Source organism: Panulirus ornatus, chromosome 33, assembly GCF_036320965.1.
Source record: "Panulirus ornatus isolate Po-2019 chromosome 33, ASM3632096v1, whole genome shotgun sequence".
Lineage (NCBI taxonomy): Eukaryota > Metazoa > Arthropoda > Malacostraca > Decapoda > Palinuridae > Panulirus > Panulirus ornatus.
Genome location: NC_092256.1, coordinates 22604088 through 22621300, shown reverse-complemented (window position 1 = coordinate 22621300; position 17213 = coordinate 22604088). Strand labels below are relative to the sequence as shown.

Below are 17213 nucleotides of genomic sequence, written 5' to 3'. Positions count from 1 at the left end.
GCACCATCGTAGAGTATGCAATATGATACAGCTCTCAACCAGGATGGCAGCGTCCCTGTATGACCCAACGCCGTCGCTACTCTCACCAACAACTACAAACAACTGTAGCTTGGATGTCATGGATTTAGCCAAGTTATATGTAGCTTCTTTCAAGGATCAGTAGTGACGAAGGGGACATTCCATAGGCTCTGGTCCAGGCAAATCACTCACGCAACTGACAGTTCTATAAAGCCCAACGCATGAAATACCTGCACATGCCACTCAAAAGTCTTTGACGAAGAAGGTGCTAAATTACGTACATTCCTCCGACTGTAGCACCTGGTCGGTCAGTTGTACTCCTGGGGGTGGAGGACCCTGTGGTCTTCCCAGTATTCGGAATTGCCTTGGACTTTCTAGAAAACAGGATATACGACGCCCAAATTTTCACACCTCAGTGTCTGGGAAAGTTACTGAGATTGTGATGATCTTCCACATCCCAACTGCTGTGTTGCCGGAACCTCTTCCCCATGAACTGTTGTAGGTAAGGGATGGATGGGGAGGTAAGGAATGAATGGGGAGGTAAGGAGGGAAATTCTTCATGAAGTAAGAGACGTGCCACCACCTCCTCTTCACCCGTTCATGGATCTTCTCCCAACACTCGCTCTCCTTTCTTTCACTTTTTTTCTCCCCAACTTCCCAGACACTTCCTCCCTCTCCCAAGTGTCCGGACTTCTCTCCCTGCTTCTATTTTCACGGGCCACTTTCCCTGGCCTTTCACCCCTACCACTCTCCCTAGGCACTCTTCCCGGTCACTCCTCATTGGCCACTCTCTCCGGTCACTCTCCCCCGCCTCTACCTAACCACAGTTAATACTCACCTCACCTCCCAGGGCACGACAAACTCTCCTCCTCCCATTTTATATATTCCCCCCCAAGGATGAAGTTGCTCCCTGCATCTCTGATTAGTAAGAACGGTGTTAAGACTGTGTCATCCCTCATTAGCAGTCATGGTAGAGAATCCCAAGACTTTAGGCTCATAAGGGGACCTGTATGCCGGGGGCTGTGACTTAAGTAACCCATTTCGGTTACTGGGTTTAGTCGGTATCATTCATGATCATACTTACAGTGCCTGACTCAGTCTGGGGTCGTGTGGAGCAAGACGGAAGCAAGGAAGATGATGATGTTTGCTTCGCAAAGTAAAATAACCCGGACATGAGACTCTGATCTTTTTAGACGTGAACAGTGACATGAAGATGAATATACAGCAGAACAGTGATATGCAGATGACCAGTGATACACCGATGAGCAGTGCTATACAGCGGAACAGTGACACACAGCATAAGAGTGATATACAGATAAAGAGTGATACACAGCAGAAGAGTGATATACAGATAAACAGTGATACACAGCGGAACAGTGATATTGCAGATGAACAGTGATACAAAGATGAACTGTGATACACAGACGCCTTTACATGAGGACACCTCAGTCCTGTCAGATCTCTGTGTCTTGATGCCACAGCTTGCATAGCTGTGTCAAGTATTCTTAGCCTTCTTAACAACTACGCAGTATAGATAATTATCTCTTAATATTCACGAATCCAGTTATCATTACAACAACAATGTGGAGAGTAAATTTCATGGTCGTCTTTATTCCTCCAATCTCTATGGTGGAAACCGCACTATGGTCGTTAGCACATTTGCGTGTGCGTGTGTGTGTGTGTGTGTGTGTGTGTGTGTGTGTGTGTGTGTGTGTGTGTGTGTGTTTACGTTCTCTGACGCTTGCGTGTAGTCTTTGGTAAAGTGTCTCTCTCTATCTGGCTACCCAAGAGCCACATGCACAGTGAGAGGGTACGTGGTCTTAGAATAATTCCTTAACACACAAAATGTCAAGATTTCTCACACTTGCTGGATGCATCTTGACACTGACGACCCTCACGACCCTGACAGTCCAACAGACCTACAACCCTAACCACCAACCAGCCACCTATCCTCGTTATCCATCCACATAATGTGATTATTGTACATATATGTCGGTGTTGATACATGCGACCGCTACCAGGTAACTGCCATAGGTCAGGTTAGGCCCATGATGGTACTTATTGACTGACCTCAACCATCAGCCGCCGGGCTTTGGTTTAGTGTCAAAAGTTCAAGGGTCAAAGCTTCACAGTCAGGCAGTTATGTCTGGAGAATAAGACCAAAAACCGAATCTTACTTTTCCCTTCTAACAGACGACAAACTTAAAAAGAAGACTTTGACGTAATGGTGGCGCAGGTGGCAAGTCCCACACTCCTCAACTGTTTAAACCTTCATCCATCTTTCCTAAAGTTGACCTACTTTCTTTCACAATATTTTTGTTGTGGCTGCGTCGCGAGTATCCTACAACACCAGTGTTGTAAGTCGAGGAACTTGTAGTTTGTAGTTTTCTTACCTCATAGGATGACACAGTCATATTTTGACTCACTAGCGAGAAATCTTCACGAACTATCGAAGCCTCGTCACACAGATGACAAACTAAATCAATACCACAACCGTTCACAATACATTTCCGCGAGAACCGCACAACCGTACATAGGAACTTGCTTTAGGAAAGCAGAAAAAGTTTCTGAAGCTCACGTTCAGGATTCAAACCTCCTTCAAAACACATTCGTGCGAGACAAAGTTTCCAAAACTTTACACACGAGTAGCCACAGCTGTTCCTGGCACCTGCCCCACGACCTGGCTGTCACAGTTGTTCCTGGCACCTGCCCCACAGCCTGTATGTCACAGCTGTTCTAGGCGTAAAAGTTCGAAACAGCTTCTTACTATCTCGTGGCTCTCAGCTGTTAATGCACCGCATGAATGAAGTTTTCCTGACCTTTTACGCGACAGAATAATTTATGGAGACACCTGGCTCTCTGGTGGGAGCCAGGCTAAAGCAGGCTATAAAGACATGCACTAAATATATCCCCACGACCAGAGAAAATGCAGACAGAACAAGATCTGAACTGCAGCCTTTTCAATGCTTTAAAAAAATCTGCATGAGATGGTTTAGGGATTTATGTCGGTGATATCCTCTCTCTCTCTCTCTCTCTCTCTCTCTCTCTCTCTCTCTCTCTCTCTCTCTCTCTCTCTCTCTCTCTCTCTCTCGGTCACACCAGGTCTTGTCATTGACTAGGACAGCTAAACCAGATCCTGTTATCGTCAATGCTGGCCATGCCAGGTCCTGTCATCGACCATGCTGGCTACAACTGGTCCTGACATCGACCATGCTGGCTACAACTGGTCCTGTCATCGACCATGCTGGCTACAACTGGTCCTGTCATCGACCATGCTGGCTACAACTGGTCCTGTCATCGACCATGCTGGCTACAACTGGTCCTGACATCGACCATGCTGGCTACAAGTGATCCTGTCACCGACCATGCTGGCTACAACTGGTCCTGACATCGACCATGCTGGCCACGTCAGGTCCTGTCGAATTATTCATTGCTCTGTGAAGTAATGAAGGGATACGCCTGGTGATCTCTGACTAGGTGGAAGAGTTTAGAAACAAAAGAAAATTGAAGAAGTTGACACATAGGTAGGTAGTCAGATAGGTAGGAAGGTAGGTAGGTAGGTAGGTATTAAGGTATATAAGTAGGTAGGTAGTCAGGTAGGTAGGTAGGTATGAAGGTAGGTAGGAAAGTAGGTAGGTAGGTATGAAGGTAGGCAGATAGGTAGGTAGGTAGGTAGGAAGGTAGGTGACACGTGTGACTGAAGGGACATGTGGCCCCACTATAGGATGCCTGGAGTTTCGAAGAACGAGCTATGAGGATATGAAATAATTTGATCGTAAGGGTCATGTCTAAATGTTTTTCTCTCTATTTTCATCTGAATGGCCGTGGAACTTGGAGCACTATCTGTGCCGTCTTATTCCTCCCTTAAAGCCTTCCTCCCAGAGTTGAATCCTTTATGAGACAGTAGACGTCTCGCTGTAGACTTCCCCCGTCCATTCTCTCGCTAAAGTTCCCTAATCCAAGACCTGGTCTTTCCCTAAGGTTTTCCTCTTCCTTTCCCCATGCTTTCACCGCAGCTCATCAGTCTTACCAGTGGTTTTCCTTAGGTTCCCATCGTCCTGCCCCACGGTTTTCACCGCATTATTCCACACTACGTATGACTCTCCCCAGAACCACACTCTCATATCCGTGGGGTTCATTGACTCCCTGTGTCCTCTCTCCCTTCCACCGTAGTACAGAAACCTCACAGGTACTCTCTCTCTCTCTCTCTCTCTCTCTCTCTCTCTCTCTCTCTCTCTCTCTCTCTCTCTCTCTCTCTCTCTCTCTCCACACCTCTGTAGCTTCTCACTTTCCTCTCCCTGACCCTCCAGTGGTGGTTGCTTCACACTACTCATGATAAGTTCATAGCTCAACATCTCGACAGAAGAACAGGTGTTTGCCTAACTCAAAATTGTATGCTCAACCACGAGTTTCTATCCCGCAGTAAGGATGATATAAGCCTAGTCCAGTGATGAAAACCTGAGATCAAGAATATCAAATACTTTGCTGATTTTCAGTGTATCAAAATACATCTCATACTATTGTTTTTCAGTCTGGGAATTATCTTGGTGGCTCGTCTCTGTACTCTTTCTATTCACTGTATATCCTTCTCGACACAGGGCGACGAAAACCCCAACACAGTGTTCTCGGTGAGGAAGCACAAGTAAACTGTACAAGTGAGGATCAGTTCCTTTAAGACTTGAACGTGAATGTCCAGCTTGTGATTCCTTAACTCCACCTCTGCCACCTGACTAACCTTTGACGATGGTCTTAATCCATTACTTTGTGAAAATCAAAATCAATGTCATTAGGTTCTTTACATTCATCACACATCTTGATCATATCATTAAAAAAGAACGTAAGTAATTCATCCTGTTAACATCATAACATCATTTTCAATGTAACTATAGCCAAAATGATGTGGCAGATCATTACGATGTTACGCCTCTGTAACCTATACACTGACGTGCAGTCGCATTTCTGTATCCCGGTATTTCCACCTGTAGTACTGTACCAAAAGGCTGACATGATACACTATAGATGCACGTCCCTTAAGATCAGTATGGCAGAATCACACACACACACACACACACACACACACTGAAGGACCAAATATGTCTTTGATATAAGTATTTCTTTCGTCTATCATGGCTAATTTGGCTGAGTGAATGATGTCGTTTCCTCATGACAAGTATGAATGAGAATTCTAAATTGATCGTCCGTAGGGAATGTCAACATGGGAGGTGGTGGGGCGCTGCCACACATGAGGACCAGGCGCTCCTAAATGTCAGAGTTCGCTCACGAAATTCAAGTTCCGGGCGTGAGTTGGATGCTGACGGGGTATGGCAGCAACACTAGGTTTAGGGTCACATGTGTCACATGATTCATGACCAGTTTAGAGCTACATGTGACACGCGGTTTATAAATATGAATTTCGTCGACTGACTGACCAGACAGTGATGGATCTACCTGAAGCTGGCCATGACGATGGTACCAGCGCTTGGGTACGTGAGACAGACCAAGGTGTGAGTACCTGACGCAGGCCTAGGGTGAGGGTACCTGACGCAGGCAAGGGCGAAGGTACCTGACGCAGGCCAGGGCGAAGGTACCTTACGCAGACCAGGGCGAGGGTACTTAACGCGGACCAGGGCACTGAAAGTGGACAGACAGGCTTACGTAAGGCATCTGTGTTATTCTGTATATATTATTGCCCGGTCGACACAGCCGAGTGATATGTGGGTGAGGCTCGGTCACTGACACTGGCCATTCGTGTCATTCCCGTAAGGTAAAACTATCAGTCCTCTCAGGTTTAATCAACACTCCCCCAGACAAACTCACCACTCCATTCACCAGTCCCCGTAGATACTATACAACCACAAACCCAACCTAAGAACCATATACCTACTGATCAACTCAACACCCACAATATCCTCCACCCACAAGCCTCCACACACAAACCTCCACCCACAACCCTTCACCCACAACCACACCTCCAGAGCACCACGCCCACAACCCCAGCTAAAGGGCACCACGCCCACAACTTTATAACTACTTCCTGTTATAACAATTATCATCAATATCGATTTGTCGTCAGTAAACCTTAGAAGTCATTCACTTTCCTATAACATTCCACAACCTTCAGGTAACGAGCAGCCGTCCTTAGAAACCTTGCTACACTGAGAGCTGACGTCAGGGAGCCAGCAACATCATCCGACGTCACCAAGAGCCTTCGCCTGGTGGCGTTAGATGCGTCCATACTTCAGCCATCGGTTACCCGCAAGTGGCACCGTCGTTTACAATAGCCAGGTTGTGGCGTAATGTGTGCCCATGCCAGGAAGATGTGTGACCATGCTAGGAGGAGAAAGAGGAGGAGGAGGAGGAGGAGGAGGAGGGAGAGGCTGGGGAGTGCCAGGGGAGGGAGGGGGCGGCGGCCGCGTCGCCAGTGTGTGCCGGTGTGTGGTGCTGTTCGGACGCACAAGTGTGGCACTGACGGCCCTCCCTCTTCGACCCCTTGACCAACACCCGCCCCGCTCCAGCACCTCTCCCGCAGCAGACCCTCGTGTTTGTGACCCAGTAGCTGTGGTCACCCAAGCCTCAGCTACGTGACTGAAGTATACAGTCAAGGAAATGCTGCATCAGACAGTGACGAGACTTGGAAGGGAATCTATGATCTATTGTGAAAAGTCTTTGTCAAAACATGGATGTTATGTGCGCCAGGAACGGTCGCAGTGAGTCTACTGGCGTTTGGTCGAGTTAGACGGCGTCTTGTTGTACAGAACATCCCAAGAGCACTCTGGAGTACACCTGTACTGCCCTGACTTTCGACAAAGTACAGATATACATTAAAGGAAAATCAGTATTTCCCCAAAAACCACTTATGAAGCCCTTTGTAATTGATTCTCTACTTAACTGTGATTACGCCAGTGTATCAGGACATTAAGAATCACGTAAACACTGCAAGTGCTCACCAAACCTAGTGAAGCATCATACATCAGTTCTCTATCTACTGCATCACATCCCTGGGGCGAATCTACTCTGCCACTGTTATCAGGCTGGGCCATCACCCGTGGGGCACAGGTCGCTAGCCTGAGCTGTACGTCTACCAGGTGAGGACACAGCAAGCGGGTGCCCGCGGTGGACACCGCCAGCTGTAGCACTCCTGCGTAACGTTGTTGAACGGCGGTACGAGTTTACTGTTGGCACTCATCATGGCACGGCTAAACACCCGCCCCCTCCCCGCTAGATGACTCCTTGCTTCAGGTAAGCTGCCTATCCCCCCCAGCTCCACCCCTCATGCCCCGTCCCTCTTGCTCCGTTCCTCTCCGTCCCAATTCTCATCGCTCCTGTTCCATTCATTCTTCTCTTTTCCCCTTCCTCATTCCTCTATCCCCGCCCCTCCTAACAACACTGGCACTGAGGTCCCCCAGACTTTAATTCTAACCTTCCACACGCTCCCTGACTCACCGCTCACCCTACCTGAACAAACTGTTTTCTATTACTCCAGACTTTCTGGTGACTCTCTTATCCACGTTGAATCGTATCTAATGAACTCCATCATGATCATTGAACTTATCAATGCTTGTAACTGCAAATTTCCTACAGATCCTAAGATACTGTTTATGGTGACGGTTAGCATGTGCAGCTCGCAAACAAGTATTCAGTGGTTCGAATCCTGGACGGGGGAAGGGTAATGGAAGCTACGACCTATGTTCAGTTTACAGAAGGATTACTTTCGTGGGTAATGGTGGAATGTTATATATATCATCCAAACTGAGAAGAAATTCGAAAGAGATTCTGAGCTTCGATAAGATCTGAAATTCACGGGCTTTATATAAACAGTTTAAAAACAATAAAAAGATTATGAATTCATTGTTATATACAGGAAAATAAAGGGTAAATCCTAAACCATCGACTGTGAACGTTATCACACGCTAGCCTGGTGGACAGATCAACACAAGGCTATAACATCGGTGGAGAACAGGGCAGCCCCAGAGCAGCGGTGAGGACCGGGCGCCTCATGACAGTGTGAGCAGGCGCGCAGCCCCTGGCACGGCGGCGCCCAGCGACGGCAACGCAACAACTGGCTGACGTGTAGGATACAAAACCAAACATGGATTTCATATCGAGTAATGAAGCTGCCTTATCTGCTTGGCTCCTCAGGCCCACCTCTTCAAATTCTGTCCGGATGCTGGTCATTGTAGGATCCGGATACCGCAATAACGAAGGGTCCACGGATGTGTGTTATACGTACAGTCAGGTGGCTCAAGGCAGGTCATCATACAAAATAAAGCAAATGCGGATAAAGAATGGCTGTCGGAGCTTCAAGTGTTTCGTGTGTCCACCGTCAGCCTGGCTTATGTCCCTCTCTGACTGTACAGTGAGGAGACATACCAGCCTACCCCTGATGACCAGTTAACATGTAAGGCACGAAGCTCTCACGCTAACGCTGAAGGTCTATCCACGTCAGCTGCAGACGACATGACCATGATATAAGATTTTTCATCATCAAAATACCTAAGGTCATTCATAAGTCTCTAGGAACCGACAGTGGTCTAAGATATGTACACCACAGTCTTCCTGCTCGTTCAGAGATCCAGTTAACTTACAGAGCCAGCGATATGTGCGCCAGGATTTATAACGTTCATGAATAGTCTAGTGGACGAACGTCCAAACCTATAGTGGGCGACACTGGCCGGCTGACTGGCCAATATTACCAATAAAATTTTGAACCAGTTCTAAAACATGCAGGTGGTACGCCGTGTCCCTGCCCTCCTGCATTACTTTATTGGGCCGACTGGGCCAGCATTTACAGGGTCGACTGGGCCAGCATTTACAGAGCCGACTGGGCCAGCATTTATTGGGCCGACTGGGCCAGCATTTATTGGGCCGACTGGGCCAGCATTTATTGGGCAGAGTGGGCCAGCATTTATTGGGCAGAGTGGACCAACGTTTATTCATTTTTCCTTTCATGGCACCGTCCATGATGACCTTTCTGGTGTGACGAGTTTTCTACAGACTACGCAATTGTTCCTGTAGTTCATTCATTTTACCGGTGGGCTGGCGGGCGTACAGTCCGGATTCTGTCACACGTCCGAGGAAATGGTGATAATTCAGCTGGAATTTTATCGAACGTTTTCGGGATTCTATCCCATATTCTCCTTTGTTTACAGAGCTTCTGATTATAGGGAATTACATTCTAACATAGCTATGGAGGGAGAGTAAAAAACAGAGGAATTCAATGTAATCGTCGAACTTTTTATCCTCTCGGCCAGTGTACCACCACAGCTAACACTGACAACAAAGGAAGAACTGTGCCACTCATGCAAGGCACAGAAGCCATGATCGATCGATATCCTGGAAATAAAGCCAACATTTTGACACCGGAGTCAACACCCTGGCACTAAGGCCAACACTGATACCAAGACAAACACGCGGGCCAGGTGAACGTTGCTACATCGTCCTTCAACAGTGTTTGACACAAAAAAAATATTACAGAATAGGACTTGAAATACCGCCACCATGAACATCTGCAGTGTGGCTCCAACGCAAGCAACAAGTCAGGCAAACTGTAGTGGCAAACGCTGGGCCGCTGCAGTGGCAGCCAACACTGAGCACTCACATAAACTGTGGCAACCATCACTGAGTCCCCACATAAACTGTGGCAGTGTACATTGAACGCTCACATAAACTGGCAGTGAACACTGAGCACTCACATAAACTGTGGCAGTGAACACTGAGCACTCACATAAACTGTGGCAGTGAACACTGAGCACTCACATAAACTGTGGCAGTGAACACTGAGCACTCACATAAACTGTGGCAGTGAACACTGAGCACACACATAAACTGTGGCAGTGAACACTGAGAACACACATAAACTGTGGCAGTGAACATTGAGCACTCACATAAACCGTGGCAGCAAACAGTAAGTGCTCACATAATGGCAGCGAACAGTAAGAGCAGAACAGTGGCAGCGAACACAGTCCTCACATAACTAGCAATGAGCAACGTGCCCTTACATACATGTCACTCTAACTTCACAGCAATAAACATCAGGAGTTATCTTTCTTTTGTCCAAGGAAACAAGATTAATAATCAGCTGACAGAAGCATGTGTGGGTGTGCGTAATAACCAGGTGACACACGCCAACTTACAACACCCCCTGACACATGGCAGCTGAAGCACGCCATAGGACACGTACCAGCTGACACACGCCAGAGGACACGAACCAGCTGACACACGCCAGAGGACACGTACCAGCTGACACACGTCTTTACAGTATCTTAAATAATCGGGAGACTTGAAACCTGATGATATTTTTCTCCATAATCTAATCTGCTGGCCAGTTCGTTATCATTTGGCAACACCTCCGTCGCAGCCAACCACCACTACCGCTGCCAGCCCCTCCGCCAGTACTACTCCCACAGGCCTATCATCAATCATGAGCAGACGACACCAGTCACCACCCTGTCAAACTATCACACCACAACAGTACACCATTATCACCCTACCTCTCTCAGCTTTAAATGAACACATACCATACCACACTACCACACTGCAGACCAACACAATGCGCCGTCATCTCACACCTCCAGCATTACACCATTCGCACCAGCGCCAGCGTCACAAGTACCCCGCCATCAGTATCACCACCACCCTCACCACAGCAGTCCTGCACTGCAGCAATCTTAAACTGATTGGAGTGCATAAGGCGAGAAGTGGAGGTCGGGACGTGACGCACTCACACTGCTGCCGCTTGGAGGGCCCAAGAGAGTGAGTGCGCGGAGCAGTTGGCAGGTCAAGGTGAGGAGGAGCAGGAGGAAGAATCATTGAAACACGACCGCTACAGAAGTAGGTTACTGGCAGGAGCTCTACATTGTGGTGAATGTGTTCAGCCTCTCTGTCGGCCTGTCCATTGGAGTGTGAAATGACTGATGGATGAGGTCACATGGACCGACCCTGAGGCTCACTCATGTGAACTTTTTGCTTCTGAGGTAAAAGTCTGGAAAGTCAAGGTGAGGATGACATGTGTGACGACATGGTGTGAGTAACCTGTCCTGGGGGCTTCAGGTCGTCTTTTCGTGTTGCTATTGGAGTCACAGACGAGGAACATGAGCCATGCACATTCGCTATGGTCTAGTTTTGATCCCACGACACGGGACAAAACAGCCTTACAGTCTACATGAATAACAACAGTAACATGAAACTGAAAGTTTGTTTTGAAATGTTACTTTCTGATGTTTTCCTGCTGTCAACTATGTTATGAAGTTAGTGAAGGCATTAGTTGTTGTGGTGAACACATTTAGTCCGCTGTTGAGTACAGACATTACAATATCTCCTGCTGGAGAGTCCGTCACTTACAGTAAGCACCACCATTAATGTCATGGGAACCTGATTGTCTCTTGGGTGTTCCACCTAGGTCAACATTACCATGGATCGAACGACTGTATCCCTTAGGACGACCTAACAACACTAACGCCGTTGGAGTACCTTACCTTAGTCAACACCTTCAGGCAGGTTCTTCTAAATGATTAGTTGCCATAAAGAGCCACAGATACACTGCTGTTCAGTCAGGTTGTATGATGTGAGGTTTGTTGACTGATGTTCAGTGGAGCAGAGAAGCAGTCCCATTACAGGTTAATATCACAGTTTGGCATGGAGGCTCCGTGTGGGTGGGTGTTGTGTGAATTGTGGCTATGCAGGCTGAGGTTGTCCTTGAACTGAGGGCCAGCCGAAAGATACAGGTTCAAGATTTATATAAGAAAGGTCATTGTTACATTATATATTAACTAGAAATATCTTTTAGTTGTAGGTTAACTGTAGGTCATTCTCGAACTGCATCATGAATGTAAATGGACCTTAATCATTTATCTGTGAAACAAATGGTCTCTCTTTAATCATCTGTATACTTCTATTTATCATTTCTCTGGAATAACCGTAAGTGAAGCAGATCCGGAACTGTGCCAAACTTTGCCTTTGAAAAAAACCAAGATGTTAGCGGTGAAATAGATCTACCATTGAAGAATAATCATAAGCAATGAAGCAGAGTGCTAACAGTGTATCGATATGGCAGTGAAGCCAAACAAGTCAGCAAAAGAAGCATAAGCCCAGCAGTGATACAGATCCGCCTGTGGATTGAACCTTCAGTGAAGCAGATCCATCACCGAAGAATAGATCCATGTCTTATGCAGAGCTACAGCCAGAGTACACGTCTGCCACTAGATCAAACCTCAGAGTGAAATGCAAGCCTGACGTTGAAACATATCTTACAGTGAAGTAGAAAAGACACTAACAGACTTGTTAGTGACGGTAAAGCAGGCCTGGTGCTTAGGTGTGGGTCTACATGTGAAATGCACACGGAAGTGTAACACAGATTTGGTTGTGAAGAAAAAGAGAAAAAAATTACATGGTATTGAAGGATACACAGTGGTGAGACAGACCCAGCGGTCAAGCAAACTTGCCAATGGTTAGGATCTGCTGAAGTACTTAAGTGAAAAAGCAACCCAACAGTGAAGCCAATCCATCATTAGAACTAGAAACACGTCACGGGAGTAGACACGACAGTGAGGCAGACATCAAGGACTGAGGCAGACTCACCAGTGACGTAGCGCTGGCTGAAATGCAAAGACCCGATAGTGAAGTAGACCTGTCATCCAACAAATTGCACTTGGCACAGATTGTCACTCAAACCCAGAAGTGAAGCACACAAGCGGCAGTGAAGCGGGACGATTCCGAGCCGTCCCACTGCAGGAAACAAATGAAGAATGGGAGACGCCAGCCACAACCAGATCATATCCGCACTTTCCATCCAATCCACGCAGCTGGTGCATCCCTCGCTGCGCAGAATCCACCCATCACACCACCCATCCTATCCATCCACCTGGGTCCCCTCCCTGCTGTTCAAGAGGGGGAGCGAGGGAGGTAGAAAGGGAGGGGAGATGGGATTAGGGTGAGGAAAATGGAAAACGAAGCCTTTCCCTGATGTATGCCAGTGGCCGCGGAAGGGGACCAGGAAATACGTGAAAGAGGAGGGAAATGCATCCCAGGGTGAGAGGCGTATGTGAGAGGCGGGGAGAAGTAGAGGGGTGAGAGGCGTGTGTGGGAAGTGGGGAGTAGTGTAGGGGTGTAGGAGAGAAGTGGTACAACGCAGAGTGAATGAACTTCAAAGGGTAATCAATGAAGAGAGAAAAAATAACGAGAATAAATATACAGAGAAAAAATATAGTTTTTGGTAGATGGTATTGAGTTGTGACGGGGCGTCGGACTGTGAGGGCAGAGTGACGTATCCTTACGTGTCTTTCAAGATATTTAGCCCAGCACCAAAGAGACACAAGAATCGAGGAAACATTACTCGTGAGTCCCACGTTTCAAAGTCTCTTTTTAGTGTATCATTTTATTGGCGGCTTTGCCGTCCTGTAGGTATATCAATCTGGATTTAGTATGTCATCACAGTCATGTGCAGGTCTTCGTAAAGAATGTGTTTCAATGCGAAGGAATGAAACTTGGCTCTAACGGGTTAATCACAAGTTCCTACTGACTGTATCTTAATGTTATTGTTATGACAAGTATTCCTTCGGCATTCACAAATCTTTAAACCCGTATGACAGTTACACGTAGATTTATCTCCTTTTCCATTCCTCTATTTCTAGTCCTTTTTGGTCTTTTTAATTTCCAATTTTCGGGGTAGGGAGGATCCTGCTCTTTTTATCATTTCCATTAAGCTTTTGAGGAGAAGTAACACAGTGTTGCCTGGTTGTTTTGCGCAACACCAGGCGCCGCATCATCAGAGTCCTCCCTCAACCTACATATGAGATATTTAATGAACGCTTTAAACCGTTGTCTCAGATATTCACAAGCTTCAGGGACTTCATAAATATTCTCCATAGTACATAAAGAGTCTTCCGTGCGCGCCGCATGGGGCATTAGATCCCATTATGTATTTACAATGAGGTGAGGCTTGTGTGCGGAGAACATGTTGTTACCAGGTGTTTCCCTCGTCATCACATGGGCAGGATTACTGCCGATGTCTGATAGGACTTGCCTGACAGAGGGACACACAGAGAGGAATACAATCACACAATGATTAAAGCCGAAGATAATGGTAAACAGAGGAGGGTAAACAAGAGAACATGTATTAAACAATTACTTGAATATCCCATGATGGTCCTAGACGGACCTTTGAACATCTGTTTACTGTGTGTGTGTGTGTGTGTGTGTGTGTGTGTGTGTGTGTGTGTGTGTGTGTGTGATCCAGATATAGCAAGAGGGTCCCGCTGTTCCAGTAGGGAATGATATCGTCTCTCGACGCAGCTGATCCACTCAACAAGTCCAACAACAGACAGCTCACGTCTCCATGGTGAGCCACCATGGCTGCTCCTGTCCACCCTCGACCTTCACGTCAGGTCCTGGGAGGCGCCACAACCTCCTGGATTAACGTAACAGCGCCTCCTCCTGCCATTCATTCAGGCAACGCCAGAGGTTAGTGTAGTAATCCCCAGCTGCTGTGACCACTCACGCTCCCCCTGACACAACACCCTCACCATCCTGGCCCTCTTGATGGCCACCACTCTAGCACCCAAGCGTCCTTGCTGCTGGCCACCATCCTGTCATCGTACCCGTTCCCCTCCTTCCTGCCTCACCAAATGTGCAACTCTACCTCCAGGTGAAGTCTCGAATTATCCTTCAACATTAACACCATCAACATTACTGGGCCACACCATCAATATCAATGGGTCACACTATCAACAAACAACCTATTTCACAGATCTCAAACCAACAGTCTGGCGAAGGTAAGGCTCGGACTCAACCCTTGAATACCCAGTAACCAAATCTATGTGACAAAAATGTACTTAAGCGTCACGTACATTGTGATGATAGAGTATCAGCGTCTTCAGAGAACCCTGGCAGATTCCATTGCTGTATAGAATATTCACGATGATTGTGTGGTTGGAACATCACCGTTAAGTAGTCCAGATGGAACGTGTACTGTACAATACTCATGTTTGCTGAACTGTAATACTCTTGTGTACTGTACAATTCTCATGTGTACTGTAAACTACTCGTATATACTGTACAATACACGCATACTGAATGATATTTTGTACTGTAAATTGGAGCTTTATCATGAATAATCTTCATTCACCATTCACACATGACCAGCACTCATTTAATAGATGCATGCATTCCTTAAGTATTCACACCTGTTAATGACTTTGGTGATGAGTGACTGAGGCAATGCACAGCAAAAAGTCTTATCACTTAATATATTCCAAAACTACGACGCCTTAATGTGTGAGAACTGGAGGAATGATGATCAAGAGTCAGCTTGACTGTGCTTCACTTAATGGCAGTAGGAGGAATGGAACACGAGGCACATCATCTTGTGGATCTTACCAGAATTACGTTCGTGAAGGAGACGAACATTTGCCCTCACCTACCGGAGACCTCAGGACCTACTACATAGAGCCACTAGGGGAAGAGGTTCGAATTTCCTTTCTGAAGAGGATGTTTGTCAAGGGAACTCAGCTGGATAAGTTTAACGTACAAACACGCGTGGTGGAACTTGGGATCATTGTAGACACATCACTACCTGGCGTTAAGCTGCTCTTGTACTGTACATGAGTGTACCACGCCCACCTCCTCTCTCTTCACATGATGAATGACGTGTGCACGGCGAATCAAAGAGAAGGCAAACTCAGGTTAAATGAAATTGTTCACTACGAGATTCTCAATTTTTTTTTTTCTCTTTTTCTCGCTCTTTCACTCTTAAGCATCTTATGCACGTGACATTCCGTTTCCCACAAATGTTTATATCTGCGCTATTTTCTCACTCGGTTTAATATTAGCATCAAAATCGCATTTAACTTCAGCCACGAGAGCCGGGAAGGATCACGCTCAACTTTCCTTTCATATAATCCTTCTCATTAACTCGAGATACGATTACTCCTAAAGCCTCTCTCTCTCTCTCTCTCTCTCTCTCTCTCTCTCTCTCTCTCTCTCTCTCTCTCTCTCTCTCTCTCTCTCTCTCTCTCTCTCTCAGCTGTTTGAAGTTAAGTGAATGGTTCCCCTCCTCAAGATGGCTCCCATCTTTGAGACACTCATCTGTCATTGATCACCGACAGATCACTTCAGTCATCGATCACCGACAGATCACTTCTGTTATTGATCACCGACAGATCACTTCTGTTATTGATCACCGACAGATCACTGGGTAAAAACTATATCTTTGATTAAATTGCTCTACTAATGTAGTGACAACATCACAGCAGCCGTGAATCAGACGATACTAATGGGTTTAACTCCTCGAGTAAGACGGTACGGCCCTGGAGAGGCCGGACGACCATACCCAGCGGGTCGTGTCGCCGTGCTCAGGAATCGTGAAGCAGTCGTACCTCAGGGTCGAAACGTCGTCTTCAGGACCTTGAACTGATCGTGTTCATCTGCATTAAGTACAGATTGGTAAATATAACACAATAATTATAGCATCTATCATTCCCTTCCGTAACTACATCTTTGCCGGATTCATTTCATGGTTTCTTGTTAGTTCCTGGATTTGTTTACGAAACATCATATGCCGTCTGTCACCGCCATATTGTTCCGTCCAACAGATCCAGCTGCCAAGATACTGTTAACGGGTCTTCTCATCTGGGAACATCAAGCTGACGCTGGTAACTTGCCTCTCCATCAACAGATAATGAGTATAGATCCCTCTTACCAGCAGCCGGCAGGTTGTCCCATCACTGACGCTCTGCCTATCATATTTCATCTATCGGTAGATCTCTTAAAACCAAATCCAGGACGTCTCCTCAGCACCAAGGCCCAGTCCCCGCCAGTCAACGGACTTGACAAGTCATTCATGCGCCAAATCTCCAATGAATCTTGGGTAAACACTGCGCAGGTATGAGGCAACCATCGGTGCCGACTGAGCAGCTAAATTCAGCGACTGATTCGCCGCCTCGATGTTTGAATCATTTCAAATTAAGGCTGAAAATACCTTCATTGTCTGTCACTAGCTCGGGTGGTTGCAGCTCAGCAACTTTGCCTCAGTCCTGATCAACATGACCTATACATCGCCTGGCACTGTTGAAATGCTCGAGCTCCACCATCACTGTTCCCTGTACAGTGAACGGTGATGCGGCTGGCTGGTCAGCAACTCTGGCATGACTCTCTACCTCCAGCGGTTTATGAGCGCATCTCGGCAAGACCAGAACTTAAGT

At 46.8% G+C, this 17213-nt stretch overlaps 1 protein-coding gene across 4 annotated transcripts in view; it reads left to right on the top strand.

The window, feature by feature from the left end:
* The window catches only part of LOC139759593 (octopamine receptor beta-2R-like), a 107571-nt gene that overhangs the window by 15978 nt on the left and 74380 nt on the right, over positions 1-17213 (top strand). For 2 of the 4 annotated variants that reach the window (XM_071681898.1, XM_071681895.1), the window contains exon 1: positions 6462-7257. The exons of the other annotated variants lie outside the window; for them this stretch is intronic. The gene's annotated coding sequence lies outside the window, so the exon portion shown is untranslated. Of the gene's footprint in view, positions 1-6461; positions 7258-17213 lie in introns of those variants that run through there. 4 annotated transcript variants of the gene reach the window in all.